The sequence below is a fragment of the Calidris pugnax genome, unplaced genomic scaffold (genome assembly GCF_001431845.1).
Source record: "Calidris pugnax isolate Ruff unplaced genomic scaffold, ASM143184v1 scaffold38, whole genome shotgun sequence".
NCBI classification, from domain to species: Eukaryota; Metazoa; Chordata; class Aves; order Charadriiformes; family Scolopacidae; genus Calidris; species Calidris pugnax.
Window position 1 is genome coordinate 15,976,214 of NW_015090995.1, and position 12,725 is coordinate 15,988,938.

Below are 12,725 nucleotides of genomic sequence, written 5' to 3' on the forward strand. Positions count from 1 at the left end.
ACAGAGAGTTTTCTGTGCTATAAATGCCAAAAACAAGGGAAAAACTCCTGGTAACTCAAAGAGGGGCAGAAATTCAAGACACAACATTGTGTTCTGTGTTTCTTCACTTGGCATGCTAATTTTTGTTCATCCCATTCTCAAGTGTAACTTCCAGCAAAAGACCGTGTAAGAAGCCTAGGCTTAACTTTACCCTTTGCCTATTTTTCCTTTTATCAGAGATAAAATTAAGTTCAGTAGTACTTTTTGGCGTCCTGTGCTATTCTAACAACGTAAAGCTGCTTGAAATTTGCTCACTGTTAAGCCAGACATAGATGTGTTTGTATCAGTTGAACAACATACGCAGCTAGAGCTGACAAGTCTAATCTGAAAACTGTTTTCTTCTGACAGCTAGAGCTGGCAAGTCTAATCTGAAAACTGTTTTCTTCTGAGGCGCAACTCTGTGCATGTGTGTTTAATATGTACAAATATCTTCAAATGTATTATGAGACTATCTGAAAACTGTTTTCTTCTGAGGCGCAACTCTGGTTTTGCACATGTGTGTTTAATATGTACAAATATCTTCAAATGTATTATGAGACTACTTTTTTTTTTTAATAATTAAGGCTAAGAAAAATATCTGTAAGCGTATTATGAGACTACATTTTTATTTTAAAATAATTAAGGCTAAGAAAAATATCTGTAAGCACACGGTATTTGTATTGCTAGCTCTTACATGTTTCACCACTAAGAGATAAGTGTAAATGGATGGGAGCACTTGAAGAAGACTAATTCTGGCTAATTTGTTTTTGTCACTACAACATGTATATGTGTCAGTGGTTAGTGATTCATTTTTGGGGAAATGACTGGTAAATACTAGTCCAAATCACTGCAGGAAGTAGTGGATAGACAGGAGGAAGCAATTTCTCATGTATTACGGGGTTATAAAAGCAAGTTAATGTTAGGGTTTTGAGAGTGCTGGAACATACAGTGTCACAAATGGGGTAATACTTGTTTTTGTCTTATTAATAGGCAAATACTGAAAACATTTCAAAAATCTACTGAATAACTCCAGAGGAAACTTAACACTAGTCTGAAAAACACTCAGCTTTGCTTTCATTTCATATTAGTCATTGTGAGAACTGTCTTCTGAGGTACTGAAGGTATTATCATGGTTGACTACATTACACTTAAAACCCTGAGGGTAGCACTACACTTACCTGTGCATAACCTGCAATCAAATATGAAAAATAAATATTAAGGCACATTTTGGAATCCCTGAGGCCTTGTTTGAGTGGCTTATGCTGTCAACTTCAGTTTGTATCATGTTCTAAATTTGGCAGACATATCAACAGCAACGGATACTTTGTTTTCAGTTCAGATAAACCATTTTGTTTAACTATGGCTAGAATATGCCCTGAATTGCACGGCAGTACAGATTACAGGCTGAGCTTTTTTGCCTTCATAGAGCAATGTGAGACATTTTTCGTTTGGGTCTAACACAAATCACAGCCTCTGCTTTTCATTTACAACATGTTGCAAGCAAATTAAAAGATACAATAAATAGAATACTTCGCCTTTGCCTTTTTATATGCTGACCCATGGCTGTGGCTGGGAGAAAACAGTATTCCCTAGAGATCTACAGTCTGTTTCTCTGGTTTACATACTGAAACAGTGCAGATCTCGTTGGGAATTTTGAAACATGGCAATGTGTTGTTAAAGTAAAGTTAGACAATGCTGCAATGTATGTGCTCAAGTGGTAGCCATCAATCTGGCATTTATTGCTGCCATGCCTGTGTGTTTGTGGGTTAGGACACAACTGCCCACAGCCTAGCCAGAAACCTGGAGAGATCTGACTTGTGTTAAAGAATAACCCACAAGAACTTGGAGGTTTTACTGAGATGAGCTTCTGGTCTTACTCTCCTCTCTCACGTCCAGTAAGTCTGACACGTAACAGACATTCCTATTATCAGTGTAGGATAAGATTTGGGCTTGATCTCATTTAAATTTTATCAGCATAGCTGTTGATCAGGTGTTGTTATTCACACATCTATCCCGATTCTAGAGTTATCTGTTTAACTGCTGTTGTACTGATGCCAGGGTATGCCAGTAGAAACATTTTATACCTGTGTAATTGGATCTACACTAAAGCGATTGAAATAATGATAAAAGCAAAAGCTGGTCTTGTCTGTGCAGGGAATTTTATGAGCAGAAATATATTGCTATAAGCAGGGGTTCAGGCACACAAGTGACTACAACAGTAATGCATTAAAGCATAGTATCAGCTTATCCATGGCAACTGCTACCCGTGTGGTCTAAACCATTGCGAATGCAGGACGGGAGCACCTTCCAAAGTTTAAGCTACTGTGGTTTACCAGGCCCTTGCCATGGGCAGAGGGCACTGACTTGGTCAGTTGCTTAGTTCAGATGATGGATTATCTTGTTCAACTTCAATAACCTGTGAACAAGTCTGAGTTCCCTCTTTCTGTAGTTACAGCAATCTAAGTCACTCTGTGGTAACGTTATGAAGAAAGTCCAGCTTTTTTCTAGTTTGCCTTAACCTGCCTTTACATTTATTCAAGGCATACAAACAAAACTATCAAAATCATGAGAGTGATGTTTTTTCAGTAACTGTCTTCTGTAACTATCAAAATCATCAGAGTGATGTTTTTTCAGTAACTGTCTTCTGTACAAAATTAATGTAAAGAATATGAACATCAAAATGTATTCCTGCCAAAAAATCCAAGATATGTGTTCATGATAGCAAAAGTTAAGTAATTTAAATATGGGTGCTGTGAATAATTGTACTAATACAATTCTCAGCTACTTAGAGTAGAGAGAGGCTATCCTGTTGAGTTCTATATTTGAAGTTATTGGTAATGGTGATGATGATAACAATGAAGTTGTTGGTAAATATTTATGGACTATTTTACAATTTTATTCATGAAGTTAAACTTTGGAAGTGAAGCAGAGACAATTTTTCAAGGTTGTGCCTGAAATCCATTGTTGGACTGTAAACAGAGCCCTACTTATGCCTTTTCAGCCACCTAAATTATTCGTCCTCAAATTATGATCCATTATAGTATATATATATTATTGGTTATATATTATTAGGTATTACTGGATCAAATTGAATCAAATTATGTTCCATCATTAATATATAGCCAATATCATACATAAAGATAATTATAAATATTCTGGGGTACTTAGATTAATCAAACTTCACAGTATAACACTAAGTATTATTATGGTTCATGAGTTTATTTTGTAAAAGAAAAACCAAAATATCTTCAGAAATGTTAATAACATCATTTGTGATAAAAACCTTAAATGTGTGGTCTCAAAAACTCATTAATTCCTAAACCCATTCCATCAAGAATATTTAAAGACTTTACGATGTTTCCAAAGAACACAGCTAAGAATATTAACAAAAATTTAGCAGCATTTATTGCAATTTACAAGCAAAATGTTTACAAAAATGTTTTCTCTAGGAATGTATACTTCAAACACATCATGTTTATTGGACTTGTATGATATATGGAATTAATATATTTTTGCCAGTCACTGGATTTCTAATTTCTTTGTCAAACAATTTTGAACATCAGTGATGATTTATCTTGGCACTCTGTAGTCCTGTTTTCATTTTTTAGTTACTTTTCAGAGAGAGTTCATGAGATTTAGGGTGCTTCCATGCTCAAGTTTTGCAATTTATACTGATACAGTTAAAGTGACAAAATCTAAAATTAATTGATTAATATCAGTTTAAAAATAATTACAGGAGTTCAGGAGGGTGAAATCTTACTCGCATAAATCCTGTTTGCACCAGATCAGCTGCTAGAGCTTTTATTACCATGATTATGTCTGTAAAAAAGAAATCACAGCCATAAATGCCATAGTGGTACAGCTAATTACACCTATTTTTAAACTGTATCTCTAAGGCCACTTAAGAAAATGTCACCTGTATATTTTTTGTCTCATGTTCTTTTCAAACAATAGGCTTAAGTAGCCATCTTTAGAAAGCAAGCTGTGCTTCACTATTAACTACCATAAGTACAAAGTAATTTGTTTCTTTAAATTATATTTATTATGACACTTTGGAATGAAGTACACGCTAATTTCACTGGATAAAAGGAAATTTAAGACCTTCAAGCTATATTGGTAGCTACTAGTTATGAAAAAGAATAACCATGTGTTAAGAAAGACAGACAATAGTTTGATGTGAACTGTCTTACTATAAACTAAATGCATTATCTGAAAACTGTGTAGTTCTGCATATTATTTAAAGATTACTAGAAGTAAGGGTAAGAACAATTTTTAATCTGTTCTGGTTTTTCCCTCATACTCTTCAGTTCTGAGAAATAATGTGAGCTAAACAACTTGGTTTCAACATGGAATGGTCTAGGACAGCAAATGCTCCATTTTTTTTCCACAAAAAGCATTTTCTTCCTTCAGCAACAACAATAATGCTGTATAAAACTAATTTTCTTTTACTGCACTGAAATCTACATTTCAGACCCAAAAGCAAAGGAGGCCTACACTAAGCTGAACTAGACAATGGTGCATAAGTCTTACTAGAACTGACAGATCTATATATATTTTAAACTGATTTTTACTTATATCTTTTTTTCTTTTCCTGTTTGCTGTAAAATTCCTTTGAGTGTATTATCGGCATTGCATCTCTGCATTTTAATAGTAATTGAGAAATATGTAAATAGAGAGCCTTATGTGGGACGTTTATCTTGGTGGTTTGCTGTGGTTGGTGAGCAAGATGATTTGTGATAGGTGGCTTGTGAGGTTAAAACAGTTTCATAAATAATAGTAATGAGGCAGTGAAATTAAATTACAGTAATGAAAATTATTCTGTATTTTTCCTGCTAAATATTATCAAAAAATCTTTTCTTGTTTTTTATTTGCAAAGCTATTGGAGATTGTGAAGGAGTATCATTGCCTATGACTCCCTCTAGTGATTCTGCTATGGGAAATGCAGCCAAATACAGATGCCAGCCACACAAAATCACCTGAATTCTTCACTAGATAAACGCTTCATGTCTAAAAAAAAAGTAAGTTTTCCATAATAACAATTGAATATTCAATAAATTAAACAGCTTTTATAAGCAGTGGGATAAAGTGCTGTAGAACATACACTGGTTTGGGAAGTGATGTTCTGCAGCAAAGAAGTATTTTCTGATGCAAGGAGCTTTTCTTCCTGCTATTTAATGGAGAACCCTGATAAGGCAATAGAAATAAAAGCTTGTATGGTAAAAATGAATAGTGCTAGTGCATTCCTAGCTTCATATTGTTGAAGGCACTTAGTTTTTTAAAAAAGCTGAGCACTCTTCTTGGGATAATTGGGAAACTCCAGCACAAGAATTACTCTAATGCACTTACTGCATCACTGTGTATATCACTTTTTGCATCCGTTTGTGATGCAGTGAGACAGAATGTCACAAGATGATCAATGTACAACTACTTCATTGTGTCTAACTGTAATTTGCATTCTCACTAACATTCATATTTTAGAGTCTTCTCTTCAGTTCAAATACTTGCTAACCATTACCAGCAGGTTTTCTCTGTATTAAAAAAGAGGAAGAATGCATTTTTTTCATAAATCATAAAGATATCCTAGAAATGAGAGGAAGTTACTGTTGAAAAGTGATTTGCTATAATTCAGTAATGATTTGGGGGTTGGATTGGTATTTTGTGCATGCATGAATTTTGTGGTTTAATGTTTATGGGTAGTTCAGTGAAGCACTAACAACAGATGTAGTTTTCATGAAAAAAACACCTAAATGCAATTCCAGATTTTGATTAGCAGAAGTACTTTTTCAGCAAGTAGATTTAGAGTCCACACCTAACAGCCAAAATTAAAATGAGCAAACAATGTCCTGGAATGTCAACCAAAACCCAGGTAAGACTGACACATTAGTCTATACTGAATCCTTTGTTTTCTGGTCAATAAACCACCTCACATTCCTGTTGTGAAAGTCTAGTAGGTTACATAATCCTGGGAAAAACTAAATAATAAATATTTTGTTATATAAATTGAAGGAAAGGAATCCATATCCCAGAGTTACGCATTCCTGCATAACTCTTTCTTCCAAAACAATCCCAAGCATTTTAAAAATGAACAGCTTCACTCACCACTGAAATACAGCAATCTTTGGAATGGGAATTACTAAGCACTTGGTAGTATCACTCAGCTAGAAGCATTCATACCCATTCTCCATTATTATCATACTTACTTACATTGAATTAATACAGTTTTTTATTGGGCCCAGGTAGTGTTTTGTCTTGGAAACTCTGTTTTGCAAAGCAGCTGCTCCATTGTCTAGCAGACAAGGGAGTAAATGCTTCAAAGTTAGGTTCAAAGGATTTTGAGACTATGGACCCAAGTTCCTCAGTTTCTTTCCCAGGTCCTATATAAAAGCTGATATCGATGAGCATTTTTGATACTCGGATTAAAAAGCCAGGGAGCATCATTCCCTGCAAAGGACTTCAGGAATCTTTTTTTCAATGAGGCTTCATCAAATCACTGCCTCATTAACGGACTTTTCCTAACAACTCAAAGATTCTAAGCACATCTGCTTATTGGAAGAGTCTCCTATTTTTAATTCCTCTGGATATCGATGTGAAAGTAGCTGATGGTGTTATGCTGATCTTACATTGCTGGTGTTACTGGAGTTCTGTGATAATCATGGCCAAATAACTTTGCTTAGGTGTGGTGTGGACATGCCTTACTGAATCTGCTGGGAACTTAGTCACCTAATACAGAATCTATCTTTTGAAAAACAATACAGCTGCTAGGGTTTCTGATTCCAAAAAGTGCTGTGTACTTTGTTTCCCACTTTTACCCTTAATGTAAATGAGAACTACAGAAACATTGTAGCGGGTCCTGTTGCACCACTTAGAAAAAAAAAAGTTGGCCTGTTTGGTTCTTTGGCAGGTTTCAGCACCATCACAGTCTATTGGGTAGAAGGAAACACTCCTGCAAAAACTCAGCTATAAACACGTGGTAGCATAAAGTTTGCAGATGTACTACAGTGTTGTAGACGTGTTCTGTGACTCCTTTCCCTTATGGGTTTACTCTCATAACACTTGGTATTCCATACATGCTAATTTCAGTCAGCAACATAAAAAAAACAAACCAACAATGACAGAGGCCAATGCACTCTGAGCTTAATGCAGATTCCAATTTGATTTAGATGAAGTCCTGAATCTCCTGAATATATACACTTCAAGGAAACTTCAGATATCTAATTTTTTGAAAGGAACTCTCTTTGGTATTATATGGCCACCAATACCATTAGTATTAAAGTGATGCCAAAAAAAGGATGCCTAAAAAAATTTGTGTTACTAAAGAGCAATGTTTTTCCCTTTTGCAAAATACAATATACTTAATAGCTTAAGAAATCCAGGTCTGATGAAGATTTAAAAGCACTTTATTTAAACAGGTCCTTGCTCTCTCAGCAAGACAATACAAATAAATCTTGGGATGTAAAATACTCAATAAATTATTTACATTTTTTAATGTGAAAAATTTGAGCAATATCAAATAATATATGTATATCTTTTTATTCAAATATAATTTAAGGAATATTTAAGATATTTCTATTATCGAAGTACTACTTTTCATATTTAACAAGGTTCTGACAGGCATAGAAATTAAATGGCTTGCCAAAAGCCAGACTGAAGAGAGGACCTTGGTAGAAAAGATCCAGATTAGTATCTGATTTACTGCACTCATGTTGTTCTCCAGCTTCAAGTGTGAAAAAAAGGCATTTGAAGCTCTAGGAGGTGCAAAGGAAGGGACTGCACTAATCCTGTGGCTTGTCAGACAAGAATGGCCAGTTTTCTCTTAGAAATACTCTGGAAAACTATTCATTTACAATCTTAAAAAAGTCTTGTGGTGATGGTGGGGCTTTTCTTCAACATCTTTGTTACCACTATGGATGATTAACCAATGTTTTATAACTGATATGATATATAGCTGAATCAAGGATACTTTCTCAAAAGTTCAACTGAAATCTTCGGTTTATGTGCAAAGTTTGTCTTGGTAGCGTCCTTATAACTAGGTATATAGGTACCTACCTGCTTTATTATCACCCTGCGTAGCCGCAGGGAGAAAAATTGCTTACCTTGGTGTGACCACTTCCATCACTGGTCTCCAGAATAAACAGCTCATTTCTATACTCGTGGTCATAAATTCAAAATCTCAATCATGACTCTAGCTGATTATTCTTTAATTGAACACACTATTCAGCTGAAAGGAGAATAAAGAAAAAATATTTATTTAAGACCAACCAATATTTGAAGCCCTATAATGAATATTAAGTAGTATTTAATAATGTTTGTGTGTTAAAATGGGTTAAACAAGTCACAAAAGTAAGAAGGCAAGGGAGAGGGGGAAGGATGTGACTTTTCATAATACTAAGTAAAATATCCTGGGGGTTTATGGAATTAGGTTTTGGGTTTTACTTCTTTTATAAGAAATCACTTATAATTGCATTAACTCAGAAGGAAATTTATATTTATAATGGCAGGTAACAGAGTAGCCTTATAGTATGTTTTCTTTTGAATATTTGAACAGATATGCAATCCTGTTAGTGTGCATCATTCTGAAATTTATAGCTTTCCAGTACAAGCTAATTTAAAATAATGAAAAAAAATATTGTTTATTCTAGCATTTTTGCATGTCTAGACTGCTTCTTAAACACAAGCTGTGCTGTAAAGTACAGCAAAACACAATATATTTCAGCTTTCTTAGTTTGTTTCTATTTTGCAAGACATAAATCCCCAAACACTCTTAAAGATGCAGAGAACAGCACAGTGTAACACTTGTTAACTGTACAAAATTAATTTAAATTAACAGTTTCTTCAGATTTCTATTAGTCAAGTAATTTCCTGTTGTCAAGGACAGATGACATTCGTTGTACAAAAGGTATTTCATTAATTCCTAGGTTAAAGGCTTGGTCTAACTTTTATCTTATTGAAGTAATTCTGAAATCATGTGGCCTGTATTGTGATGGCTGCCGTAGCGCCTGACACAGGTCCTCAGGCAGGGAACCCAGCCCACAAACTCCTGCTTGTGCACTGATTGCCATTTGGGGTCTTTCTAACGCCTTGTCTTGCGCGTCTGTGCCAAAGCCACGGCCTTCGGGCGTGCGTGCCTGAACTTCCAAAGGCACAGTATAAAAATTAATGTATTTTATACATAATTCATGACATTTAAAAAACATTGTCACTTGACAGCCAAGATGATAATAAAATTAGTATGTTCTACCTCCTGCTGTTAGGTACCGGACTCCCAAAGCTCCAGGTTGTAATCGTTCTGGCAATAGCCCTGCGAGACAATAAACACCACTGGTGCCTGGCTCTCCCTCAAAAAGGTATGCATTTAGACATCGTGACCCTTCTAAAAATAACGCACTCTGAACTTCCTACGTATTATCAATAGATGTATAATGTCTCCAATCTTGGCATGGAAGGAATAGATACCATATAGTCATCTGACAATTGCTCTTTTGATTTGTGGCTGTAGTTTTATATGTCTGCCATTTCTAATTTATACTGGATTTGACCTAAAGTGATTTGATCTGAAGTTATGCCAGTTTCTTGGCAAAAAAATCTATATCAAAAACATTCTAAAAAAAATATAAAAAAATAATAAGTCTACAAATAATTTAGAAAAACTGATCAGTCATTGTAAATTACAGCTCACTGCAAAGGGTGGAACTCTGAGAGACATGCTTTTTGTATTCATTATTAAGTCTGGATATGGTATCAACTGGCATTTATGAAGTGTGCTGCAATGTAGATTAACATTTCTCCTAGAAAAAGTAAAACTTAGGAATTTCCATCATCGAGACACAGGAATAAAAACAGTGCTAGTGCTCAAAGATCCCAACTGGGATTTATTTTACATTTCCAGTAAATGGGGATGAGGGAAAAAGAAGAGAAAGAAACTATTGTTCACATAAGTATATGGAGAATAAAAGTCTTACTTGGGATTGAGGCAAAGTCCTAGCAAAAGATGTGGTACAGTGTAGTTGCAATTTGTTTTCCAAGTTCTTCTGTTTCTCTGACAGAAAAAAAGAAACAAAGCAGAACTCTGTGAGGCCTTCAGCAGAGAGAGACCTCCAACCTTATCTGTCAGTCTGGGGAAAGCAGCTCCTTTTTGTTCCCTGCACCAGCCTCCACATATACCCCATTCCCAGTAGTGAAGGGAAGGGTTTTGTCTCCTATTTTCTTGCATAGAGACATAAAAGTGAATTACAATCTTTCTTGGAGACTCTCATCTACTGTGGCCTCTCCATGACTTATCTGGGTGACCAAAGTAAGGCTACTCAAGCAATATATTTTGTGTGACCTTTGCAAAAATGCTGAGAATTCGTCCTGCAGGCAGTGCATTTTTATTAACAGGTTATTCCACAACAACTAGAAAGCCAGTAGTTGTATAATATCTATGAGACTTTTCTCCATGCATTTTGAGAAGTTTATAAAAAAATCAGCGTCTGTGGGAAGAGAAAGCACGATAATTGCAATCAGGGAAAGGCAGGGACAGCCCTTGTTCTGCAGGGCAGCAGCTGCCTGCAAGCCACCCGGCTCTGAAGTCACAGGGACCTGCTAGTGCACAAACTGCTCTCCTCCAGCCCCAGTGCACACAGCACCCTGAAGAATCAGCTGCAGGTGCTGTACGGAAACTGTATTTCCAAGAGTTTTTCTGTTAAGTGCAAGTTTTACCAAGGAAGCGAGCTTGACCTTCACAGTATGCCAAACTTTGGCTCTGGTCCTAGCTCTTTTCACATGTGAATAGTTCCTGTGGGGCCTCTTCATGTGCTTAGAGTAACAAACAATTTCAGGATTTAGACCTTGATGTGAACGAAGGGTACCAGCAATACCTTCTCATTTGCACAAATATTTTTGTTCTTTGTAAAGTAGTGCATTTGCTGCATGGACAGAGTTAATCTTACCCCCTCTTTGACTCTTCGTTTTCATGATGTAACCGCTTTGGTTTGTACAGGGGTTTTGCCCTTTTCAGGGGTACCAGTTCACCTCCAAAAGCAGTTAAATAATCCATCTACTCCTTCCACCTTTTTTTTTCTTTTTAAACAACATAACAATATTGACTGAATTTGAATTCTGTGTATTTCAAATACAGTTCAGGCTGAGCTGCTGGACCCATTGTCCAGCTTATCCTCAGACAGCACTTTGAAAAGCAGGCCAGGCCATCCCCCCCAGACAGGCTGCGTGCTGCCCGCTCTGAATGGCTGATGCTATCGCAGTCGATCGCTCTTGCACAGGACAAACCATCATGTAGGTCATTACTACTCCCACTAATATTCAGACTTCTTCCACTATTTTTTTTTTTCAACTAATAATCTTTATTTTAATTTAATCTGGAGACAGAAGGACAAGAACATGACGGTGTCCAAACAACACACAGAAATTCCTTCATCTCTTGCCTCTTCTTAGGTGTAAAATACAGTTGTCTATTAGAATATGTTTTTTATGGACTTGGCTGTTTTTGAAATCCATTGTAATGACAGCTCAATGGAATAGGTATTAAAAGGATTGACAGCCACTCCTAATCTGTATGCCAGCGATGTGATGTAAACCAAGCACCCCTAGCTGCGTGCTGCTTTTATTTGTTGTCCTTTTGTTGTTTATATATGCTTTATTTCACTTTTTATCACAAAATTTTCAGAAATCTTCATCAGTAAGTTTAACTGCCCGGTAGGCATTTCTCTCAGCATTGTGCTGCACTGCAGCTGGGACATGAACTCTAATTGGTGGGTAATGTCCTGTTTGTACATAACAAGGTGCTTCTGCTCTCTGTTGTGTACGTGGGACAGAAATAATGAAGTCACAACTTCACTAAATTCATAGAATTTAGCACCAGGTATAGGAAAATACAGTAGGCATTTGGTCAAAGTCAGGCAGCTGAAATACAATGTGGAAATAAAACTTAGAAGAAAAGAAATTACATCTCTTAAGTAGTATTTTAGCATGGTTAATGGCCATGCGATTGTTCTTTCCAAGTCCATATTCAAAGAATCTCATTGAATATATGAGTTAACAGGTAAAAATAGATACAATTCACTGAATGACTGGGGATTTTTAGAAGCCTTTTTTAGAACTCTCTCATCCTCTCTCTTACATACCTTTATTTCAGAGAAATTCTGGTGTTTAAACTGTATTTAAAGATAAAAGTGAGATACCACCTACCTCTTCCTATAGTGAAGAAGGTAAAACAAGGCTTTCATATACATGTTCATACTATTTTTAAAGAAGGACACATGCAAACCCGTGTGCTGTTAGGGTAAGTGCAATTTCTTTCCTTGCTCATCAGAAAAGAGTTTAAAACGGTCTCCTCACCCCACAGCAAAGTACATAAAAAATTGCTAAATTATTTACTAATAATTATTGTGTTCACTGAGAAGTGCCTACTGCAGGCATCTGGCAAAATACTGCAAATAATTCAAGATAGGCAAATTATTAAAATCAACACCACAAATTAACTATTAATTAAACTGTATTTTCACGCAAGCGTTCACGAGCAGCTGAACTCACCGGCACAGCCTCGCTCTGCAACCCCTGATCCTGCACACACACTGAACTCACTTGCCAAAGGCCGGGCTCCCCCCCCCCGCCCCCGGCCATCGCTCTCCTACAGCTGGGGCGCCCGGGGGGAAGCGCCCCCGCCGCCGGCTCCCGCCGCGGTCAGCGGGGCTCGGCCCGGCGGATGAACG